Here is an 11,316-nt window from a genome sequence, read left to right as displayed (position 1 = left end):
TATTTCAGAACGTTTAGCTTCAGTATACGTTCAAAAATACTACACACTAACGGTGTGGGTCTACAATTCGGCGGATAAATTCAATTTTCTTTAGGATTAAAAACAGCCGACCAGTTGCAAAGGATAAAGTAACCTTTACCTAGTTTTCGATAGATTTAAATCTGTCTACTTCAGAAGGCCGCCTTCTGAAGAAGATAGATTTAAATCTATCGAAACCTAGGTAAAGATTACTTTGCAACTGGTCGGCTGTTTTTAATCCTATTACGTGGAACCGTTGCTGTTGCGCAGCTATGTTTAAAATACTCAATTTTCATTCTTATGTATTGGTGGACACTCGAACTGCTGTAGCGAAGGAAGCATTGAGCAAAGAGAGGGAATTGTTATACGGAAAAAGTAGATAAAAAAATGGTCCAAATGGCTCTGAGCACTATGGGACTTAACATATGTGGTCATCAGTCCCCTAGAACTTAGAAATACTTAAACCTAAATAACCTAAGGACGTCACACACATCCATGCCCGAGGCAGGATTCGAACCTGCGACCGTAGCAGTCGCGCGGTTCCGGACTGAAGCGCCTATAACCGCTTGGCCACCGCGGCCGGCGAAAAAGTAGATAATGTATAATAAATGCAGTTGTGAATATGTTCAACCGGCAGCTGTGTAAAGGAATGCGGACACTGAATAAATTCGAGACATGAAGAGGGAGTACTAATTGCGAAATTGTATCTACTATATAAAAGTTTGTCCGTCTTCTATACCGTTCACGCGATAGCGATGAAAGTCTCACGAGTTATTGGGCGGACGCCAGCGATATCATAGGGGTGCGGGTGGAAAGGGGTTCACATGAAAACTTAAGTCACAAACGAATGCAGCAATTTATGTCAAATTTTTGTACATGACTCGTTATTTGTATAATAACGCTACATGAGTTCTGTACCCCAGACACCCCTAGGAGTGGCAGTGGGGAGGTGGGGGTTGGGGGCAGGTAAGAAGCCACTCACTCACTCCGTCTTCAGGCGACGAGTGGCATACCGGGCCCATCCGACCGCCGTGTCATCCTCAGAGGAGGATGCGGATAAAGGAGCGTGGGGTCAGCACACCGCTCTCCCGGTCGCTAAGGTGGTATTCTTGACCGAATCCGCTACTATTCGGTCGAGTAGCTCCTCAGTTGGCATCACGAGGCTGAGTGCACCCCGAAAAATGGCAACAGCGCATGGCGGCCTGGCTGGTCACCCATCCAAGTGCCGACCACGCCCGACAGCGCTTAACATCGGTGATCTCACGGGAACCGGTGTATCCACTGTGGCAAGGCCGTTGCTGGTAAGAAGCCACAATATGTGAAACATTCGATAACGACCGATACTTGTATCAAATTCATAGTTCTCGGGGTCGCCAGACATATTGATGACAGTCACGAAGACGTTTCGTCCCTAGAACTGGGGGTAGTGTAGATGCCAAGGCAGCGCAGTATCAGGACAAAACGTGTAGCGCCCGAAAGAATTTCCACCGATGTTTACTGCGATTCCCACTTTGTACGCGCATAAATATACTGAGACAGTAATAATGTGGGGCGGCAGATAAGTTTTGTAAAACATTTACTGTTGTATCCTTCTTTGAATGTTGTAATATTTCCCGGCCGATGCACCATATGTGGGGCGGCGGATGCAGTTTGTGATAAATAATCTAATCTGATTGCTGGATAAACGCTTGCATGTAGATTCAGTTTCTGGCTTTTAGAATGTTGTTAATGTTGTCTTTCGCCATTCTCAATACTGGCTCTCTATTTACTTCTTGGCACCCACAAAGTGATTTAATAAAACATGGAGCCAGTAATTAGAGATCCTAGTGCCCACTTCAATTGAGATACCATTATAGCTGCAGCTTATAGCTCTGAGGAATTAGGAGATTGTCCGGGATTTCTAATCAAAAACGGTTTTCCAAAATAGTTGAGTATATTCTGAAATTCACTGATAAAAAAAACACAAGTATCCCTACAACCTAACTAACAGAGCAGTTCAGAGTCTAATGCGCTGATGCAACTATAAAGTCCGAATTAAATGTCACAAAGAATGCTCGCCATAATTTGATGAAAGTATTTCATCAAACGCCACGCTAAATATTTGGTAGAATGTCTGTCCCGCGACGGCACGTGAAAATACGACAATACGCAAACTGAAGCTAGATAATGAAAATCATTCCAGAATTAACACTTCACATAAAATGTTTTCATGGTTCCGCGTATCTCTAGTAACTTAATACGGCACCCGAGGCTGTTTGTAGCAGTGACACTGATGCGACGCGGCTCCCGACACAGATGGCGTGTCATTCAGCGTCTGGAGAGAACTGGGGCCTTCCTTCCTCGCGCAGCGTCCTTATATATAAAGCCGCGGTGCGGACGGCGAAGGGAACGCCTGATCTTTTCGGCTCTCTCGACTAGCCGCTGGGCTAGTAACGCACCACTTCAAGTTACATAATAATTTATAGCTTCTTTTGCTGATGGCCGATGAAGCTCTTAATTTAAACGTGCATTCAGCACGCAGGTAAGTATTGATAATAAAATTTTGACGTGGCTAAGTTAAATAATTTGGGCGAGAGAATTAATTAAATTACACTGCATGCAGTAGATGAGCTCTGAACTGGCCCTCTTGAGATCCGCTATCGCTATAATTTTATAGGTATTCAAAAGAAACTTTACACATCTTCATAGTCATAGCGGACCTCCAACCTATTTAAATCTAAACATCCTATCCTTATTTACTAGCCTACTTAATCTATCTTGCTTCCTTCAGTTTTGAGATGAAAACCAGAAAATCATGAATTTCCACTAAAATCTTAATTTGTGAAATCCAAAGTACTATTTTTATTAAATCATTATGAAAGATGAATCTAAATATAAATTTTGAAGTCTCTAGCTCTTTTCTGTTGCGCCAATGATTTCTCCAGAAAAACGCCCAAATGTCGAAAATGGCTGAACTTATCGAACTGATATTTAACACACATTAATTTAGTATTATTCCTGACATGCTAGAAAAGTTTTAGGTCATTTGCTTGATTTTTAAGGTATTGCGCAACATTTATGACGTCAGAGCTAGTTACAGCAGACTGGCTGGCACACAATGGAAACTGATGTGAATTTACAACAGCGTGAGTAGGCTGCTTCCCTACATCACCCTCTACTTAAATTTTTTGTTTATGAATGTTAATGAATGAAAAAAAAATTTAATTACAAAAAGGGAAGCAAGAGTACAGTTTAACTCCCTATGACAATCAAAATTGAAATATAAACCTGTAGAAACGTTAAAGAAAAGTGATTACCTACATTAATTATTTAAATTGTGGGCATGTTCACTGCCTTTTAAACAATGTCATTACTCAAAATTTTAAGCAAAGTCAATGAAATATTTTGGCATACATATTGCCTTAGACAAAGACATACAAATTGAAAAATTATGAAAATCTTAAATCCATTAAATACATGAAATACATTTTTACATACACAAATTCAAAGAAAATAACATGACACATAAACAGATGATTATCTCTTAGCAGTCTTTTCTAAACCTGAAAGAAAAGTTCACCAATAATTTTTACACACGTGGTTGTAGCCGCTTTGGCTGGCGTCCTACACTTCCATTCACAAGGGTAGAGGAGGGGAAGTTGCTATGGTGTGCGTCCTTCACGTTCTCTCTAAATTACATGGGGGAAAGGGGAGGGGTCACTGTGAGTTGTGTCCAAGTCACTCCACGCTTTCACGCAGCTACCAGGCTGCCATTATCTGGTTTGTCCTGTAGAACAAACAAAAAGAGTGCCTCAGACTCTGTTCACTTAATATCTAAGGGTGGGTCACAATGAAATGGGGATATATACATTTTCTCTTCCAATATGTTACTGGAACGAAGTTAACAGAACTTTTTCAGTATTGCTCTCGCGGTTACTTAATTGTCATAAAATCGGTAAACAAATCTCTCAAAACGCCGTTAGTCACGTACTAGAGAAAATTTTATGCTCAAGGCATATAATCATAAATCCTATTTAATCTGAATTTATTATTTCTGGGCCGGAACACTGAACCAATGCTCGGTACATTCCTGACACATTTGTATTTTAAGCACTTAACTGACTCATCTTTGATTACCTTATTCTTAGAGATAGTATGAGTATGATTAGTGGTTGTTTTCTCAGCTTCGTTGTACATGTGAGTAACTTTTGGTAATAGTACAGTTGTGAGTGTTCAAAACACACTACGTTTAGTTGACTACTAAATCCACTTATTGGTCCTCTGCTGTTGTCAGTTCCACATCTGCAATTAGGTACTTACTTACTTTGAAGTGTATTTATGCTGAGCTAAAATAATGTTTCACGTCTGTCAGTATGGTATTTATTTATTTTGCTAGTGTATGTACTTATTTAACACTCACTATTAATATTTAAAGCATAGGACAGCATATTTATTTCATATCCATAGTGTACTGCAACTGATTAGTTTGCTCACGTGGCAATCCATTTCCACTCGATCGGACGCTGAAACCTCAGGTAGTCTCTCTCAGACCTACCACTAATGTGCATCAAGTAATTATGGATGAGCGTAATGCTAAATTCCTGAAACCTATAGGACACCATGAGCTGCTCTGTCTCATCTAACATAAGGGTACCTATGGTCGCATTCACACCTCCAACTCATAACCTCAATACGTGTAGGTGTATCCTGTCACACACTACACCCAAAATAATGGCCAGTTCCAACCTTATAAATACTTCAGGGACGTGTCCTTCACGTCTCAACCACAAACACTGTTCAATTCTATTATACTGCAATTCCTTGCTATACCAGGTGAGTTTAATCTTACAACTTATCTGCATATTTTTCCTAACACTAAGCAATCTCTTTTACTATTTCTTAATTAGCTCTAATGCATACACTAGGTTTCACTACCACTTCAGATCCTGCTTGTACATGAATTCATATATCTTTTTAAATTACTGTTGGTGGACCATTTCCAATACAACAACACTTTGTAGTTACTACATTACCAGGCTACTATACATAATTGTTACTCAAATACATTTTATATCTTCATTACGTCATACTTCTCTACTGTTTGTCACTATTAGGTTTGTCACATTAGGTATTTTTTTTTCACTAATCGGTAGATAGAATTGTTACATAACTCATGGCTTGATAGCCATGACAGAAAATTTTCATGTCTGGAAAGAAGAGGTCGAAATTTTTGTGGACAGGAAAGAGGAAGAAAGAGTGAGACCTGAAAGGGAAAGAAGATCTCACACAGCTGGGACTGCACAGCTGCCACACTGTGTAGAGGTTACAGAACAACCTCCTCCCTACAGCATTCATACATAACCTTTGACCACGCCACGTCGATCTGAAAATACTTTATGATGCCTTTTTAGAACCTGTCGCAGTTCTTCCTTTTGATTGTCTGAAATCTTATAGATTTCCTGCAATTTAGCTTTTATTTTGTCTAAAATAATTGCTTCTCCTTCTTCTGCTGTGTTCAGCTTACTGTTACTAAGATTACCACCTTCGTCCCAATACCTCCTATTTTTCAGAACTCGTATAGGCAGCTCCCAAGTTTCATCATCAGTTACTACATGTTTATCACTAAAAGGGACTGTAATTACTCCGGTTATTGGCAAGACCATTTTTAACTGGCTTCTTTCAAAGTCAACAACACTCTGATATTTTGACAAGAAATCTATGCCAATTAAAACCTCAATATTGAGATTGTTTACAATTAAACATGGATGATCAATTAAATTACCATTAATGTTAAAGGGCAGTAAAGCTTCTTGCTTTACCGTTTTTGACACCTTGCCAGTAGCACCAATTATTCTTAGTCCTGATACTCTCATTACTGTAAGCTTGTCTTTACCAGGTAATGCGTCAAAGAAGGACTGAGATATTGCACTCACCTCACTTCCACTGTCTAAGAGACAACGTACATTGATACCCAACATATTCACTATTATTATAGGGTGGCTTATTCTAGGTTGTACAGGTGGTTCCTCAAATTCATCTAGTAGTTCCTTTTGGATTTGTCTCCAACTAAAGTGATCGACATCTGTCTTCATTACATTTAGGTCACAGTGTGTAGGGGTTTCCTGAATTACATTTTCAGCTGCCTTTTCCAGTCGGTCTATTAATTTTAAATCGAAACACCGCACGACTTCATTACATTTAGTTTGCTGAACATGACCCAAATTACTGTAGTCTGAGCGATTCTGCGTCTCCAGACCGGGCATAACACTAGTAACAGCTAAACCACTTTTACCATTATCGTCGGTTTCCTTCTCAAGTGACAACTGGTCACAGCTACTGGGTTCATCGACCATCAACAGCCTACCCTCTACATTTTCACTTATCTCCTGTCCTAAATCTATTAGTACATTATCAACATCCTGCACAGGCACTTTAGATAAGAGCACATCATTCTCATCGTAAATATAAGCATGAATTTCTTCTGCTTCTTCACCTGACAATTCAGTATTTTGTAGCTCGTCCCTATCGTTACACTGCTGCGCCTTCTCTTTCTCTTCCCACTTAGAAAGCGTCTCTAACACAGTATCTATCAAATACTGTGAGTGATCTAATATTTCTGTTGTATCCTTAGATGCTACCGACACTTCATCCACATGTTCAGTTTGAGTATTCTGATATGTCTTACCAATTCCCCTAACTACTGGCTTAGGAAAAGTAACCGCCTGGTGAGCGCCAGTGTCCTCATAGACGGGAACTAGTTTTCCTGCCTCGGCCTACTACTGTTTCCTTTATTTTCATTATAGTTGACTGGCACAGCATTACTTTCCGTACTGTTGTTTACATGCATATTTCTGTTTGGAACAAAATTATTATCCCTTGGATGCCATTGTTGGTTCTGATAATTATTTCCCCAATTCCTACCTCTCTTAGGATGGCGAACACCTACTGTTCTGATGTTTACATTGCCATTTTGCTCGTTCCTAAAATTACTATTATTATTATTGGCATTTCTGTTATTACGTGCTTGCTCCTCATTGGCAGCAACACGTACTACACGTTCCAAATACTCAATGAAACGATCCAGATTATCTCTAGGGGCAGATATAATTCTAGTTTGCCAATACCATGGCAGTTTGGCTTCCAGACCTAGTATAATCATTTCTGGTTTTAGTTTTTCGTCCAAATGTGACAAACGTGAAATCCATGACCTAGCAAATTCTTTAATAGATTCCTTGCCTGCATTGAAACGTTTCCCACTCCAAAATTCTCTCAACACTTCATTTTGCTTATTGCTAGACCAATACTCATTAATGAAAGCTGTTTTAAACTCCGCTAATGTTTTACACTTCAACATAACATCAGCTGACCAACGCATGGCGTCACCTGCTAAATGGCTTCTAATAAATGAGATTTTCTCTCGCTCAGACCAAGTTGGTGGAATCACATCTTCAAAATCGTTCCAGAAATCTAGCGGATGGATATTTTTATCTGGATCGAACCGCAAGAACTGCCGACACCCGATAAAAGTGGCGTTTGCAGCTACAACGTGTTGTACATTACCATTACCAGAAGTTACTGAAGCTACTTTACTCTCAATGTTAGCAATGTTAGTACTAATATTTTCTACTTTCATTTCAACATTATCTACTCTTTGTACAATATGAGTAGTATCAGTTTTGATTGCATCTACGTCTCTTTGACGTATGTTTACTTTTATATTAACATCTTTAAACCTATCGGAGCACAGTTCAGATTCCGCCTCGATCTTTTCTGTTAACTTGTGTTCCAGCTTCGCATCTTCCATTTGGAAGTCTTTGCGAACATCAGCAACTTCGGATTCTATAGTCTTATACATTTCAGAAAATTGTTGAGCAACCTTTTTCTTAATATCCTCATGATTGTAATCAATTTTACAATTCAAACTGTCTAGATCCTCTTTCAACTTATTGCAACCAGCCTTGAAGGTATCGTCCATTGCCTCAAACCGTTTATTAAAATTTGTTTGGCAGGCCACAATCCTGTTATTTACTTCAATTATATCAGATTTTAAATCAGCTGTCATTCTAGCATTACTGGCAGCTATTGCTTGTAATATAACATTTAAATCAACAGCCCCAGCATCTTTGGGTTGCTCACTAGCTGGCTTTTTATCACACTCAGGTGACGAAAAACTAGCTCCAACACCAGAATCATCAAAACTAAATGAAACTTCTGTCTGATTAGTCATATCTAGCTTCTCCTTCTTAAACTCTACCATCTCTGATGACTGCTTCATTTTTAATTCATCAGAGAAACTATCATCCAATAAATTTACAATTTCTACTTTCCGCTTTACTACAGGGGTCTCTATTATTGAATCATTGCCCCATTTTACACTACGGTCAGGAGACAATACTTCATGTTTCACCTTAACATTACTACTTTCATGCATATTTACACTCGAACCGTTGTCTGGATTTACATTTCCCTCAACAGACATAGGTTCTGATATAAGTTTAATCTCAGTTTCTTTTGGCGGTTCCATCGCCGACAGTCTTTTAGTGCAGGTTAGTAAAATTTTTAACAGCTTTTCACTTAACTTAGTTCCTTCTGCACGACGTATGGCGTTGCCGGCTCGGCTCCTGATGCGACGTGGCACGTGGAACTGCAGACGGCTCTCCGACGGCTGTTGTGTGTTTGCGTGGCCCGCAATTGCAGGCTCTGCGCCGGCTGCTCCAGCGGACGACTGCGGTGCGGCAAGACTGGCTTCTCGCGATGCCGGCAGCACCGCTAGACTCAGTGCCAGCTCCGTCAATCCAGATGCGTTGTTAATCCAATTGCGTCGTCCACATGCACACGTAACACATTCACTGTTCTATACTCAGTTGCGTGTCGCATTTCACTCGCGAATCCGAACAGTTAAAAATCACTTTCACTTAGTTGATTTCCCGGCCGATGCACCATATGTGGGGCGGCGGATGAGTCTGTAGAAAAATTACTGTTGTATCCTTGTTTGAATGTTGTAACATTTCCCGGCCGATGCACCATATGTGGGGCGGCGGATGCAGTTTGTGATAAATAATCTAATCTGATTGCTGGATAAACGCTTGCATGTAGATTCAGTTTCTGGCTTTTAGAATGTTGTTAATGCTGTCTTTCGCCATTCTCAATACTGGCTCTCTATTTACTTCTTGGCACCCAGAAAGTGATTTAATAAAACATGGAGCCAGTAATTAGAGATCCTAGTGCCCACTTCAATTGAGATACCATTATAGCTGCAGCTTATAGCTCTGAGGAATTAGGAGATTGTCCGGGATTTCTAATCAAAAACGGTTTTCCAAAATAGTTGAGCATATTCTGAAATTCACTGATAAAAAAAAAACACAAGTATCCCTACAACCTAACTAACAGAGCAGTTCAGAGTCTAATGCGGTGATGCAACTATAAAGTCCGAATTAAATGTCACAAAGAATGCTCGCCATAATTTGATGAAAGTATTTCATCAAACGCCACGCTAAATATTTGGTAGAATGTCTGTCCCGCGACGGCACGTGAAAATACGACAATACGCAAACTGAAGCTAGATAATGAAAATCATTCCAGAATTAACACTTCACATAAAATGTTTTCATGGTTCCGCGTATCTCTAGTAACTTAATACGGCACCCGAGGCTGTTTGTAGCAGTGACACTGATGCGACGCGGCTCCCGACACAGATGGCGTGTCATTCAGCGTCTGGAGAGAACTGGGGCCTTCCTTCCTCGCGCAGCGTCCTTATATATAAAGCCGCGGTGCGGACGGCGAAGGGAACGCCTGATCTTTTCGGCTCTCTCGACTAGCCGCTGGGCTAGTAACGCACCACTTCAAGTTACATAATAATTTATAGCTTCTTTTGCTGATGGCCGATGAAGCTCTTAATTTAAACGTGCATTCAGCACGCAGGTAAGTATTGATAATAAAATTTTGACGTGGCTAAGTTAAATATTTTGGGCGAGAGAATTAATTAAATTACACTGCACGCAGTAGATGAGCTCTGAACTGGCCCTCTTGAGATCCGCTATCGCTATAATTTTATAGGTATTCAAAAGAAACTTTTCACATCTTCATAGTCATAGCGGACCTCCAACCTATTTAAATCTAAACATCCTACCCTTATTTACTAGCCTACTTAATCTATCTTGCTTCCTTCAGTTTTGAGATGAAAACCAGAAAATCATGAATTTCCACTAAAATCTTAATTTGTGAAATCCAAAGTACTATTTTTATTAAATCATTATGAAAGATGAATCTAAATATAAATTTTGAATTCTCTAGCTCTTTTCTGTTGCGCCAATGATTTCTCCAGAGAAACGCCCAAATTTCGAAAATGGCTGAAGTTATCGAACTGATATTTAACACACATTAATTTAGTATTATTCCTGACATGCTAGAAAAGTTTTAGGTCATTTGCTTGATTTTTAAGGTATTGCGCAACATTTATGACGTCAGAGCTAGTTACAGCAGACTGGCTGGCACACAATGGAAACTGATGTGAATTTACAACAGCGTGAGTAGGCTGCTTCCCTACAATAAGACACCCCAGCACACCTATGGATGAGGGTCGGGCGGAAACCGGTACCTACGTAGATCGAGAAAGAAACATTCTACAGCATGCCAGGCGAAGCTAGTACGTAATAAAAATGAGCAACTACAACGAAAAATTGTCCGGCTCTTATCATTTCTAGTCACGGTCAGGTAGAATTGTGTGACTGATTACGCTGTCGCCATTTGGCTTTTATTTCAAATCCTCCCGGATACAAATACTGCAAAAAATTGCTCTGAGCACTATGGGACTTAACATCTGAGGTCATCAGTCCCCTATACTTAGAACTACTTAAACTTAACTAACCTAAGGACATCGCACACAGCCATGCCCGGGGCAGGATTCGAACTTGCGACCATAGCAGCAGTGAGGTTCCAGATCTAAGGGCCTAGAGCCGCTCAGCCACAGCGGCCGGCACAAATACTGCAATAGCATTGTAGCCAATGGGAAGTGATTCTTTACTGTCCTTTCGAAATTAATGTCTCGTGAAGCGTTTCAATCCCAAAGAAAGCAAGTGCTGACAGATGTGAAAATTACCGAACTATCAGCTTAATAAGTCACAGCTGCAAAATACTAACGCGGATTCTTTACAGACGAATGGAAAAACTGATAGAAGCCGACCTCGGGGAAGATCAGTTTGGAGTCCGTAGAAATGTTGGAACACGTGGGCCAATACTGACCCTACGACTTATCTTACAAGAAAGATTAAGGAAAGGCAAACCTACGTTTCTAGCATTTGTAGACTTAGAGAAAGATTT

The 11,316-nt window shown here is 40.1% G+C and overlaps 1 pseudogene; it reads right to left on the bottom strand.

The window, feature by feature from the left end:
- Nucleotides 1-1,200: 1,200 nt before the first annotated feature.
- On the bottom strand, nucleotides 1,201-1,318 carry LOC126428650 (5S ribosomal RNA; annotated as a pseudogene).
- Nucleotides 1,319-11,316: the final 9,998 nt, after the last annotated feature.

Source organism: Schistocerca serialis, chromosome 12 (genome assembly GCF_023864345.2).
Source record: "Schistocerca serialis cubense isolate TAMUIC-IGC-003099 chromosome 12, iqSchSeri2.2, whole genome shotgun sequence".
Taxonomy (NCBI): Eukaryota; Metazoa; Arthropoda; class Insecta; order Orthoptera; family Acrididae; genus Schistocerca; species Schistocerca serialis.
This window is presented reverse-complemented; position numbering and strand designations above follow the sequence as displayed.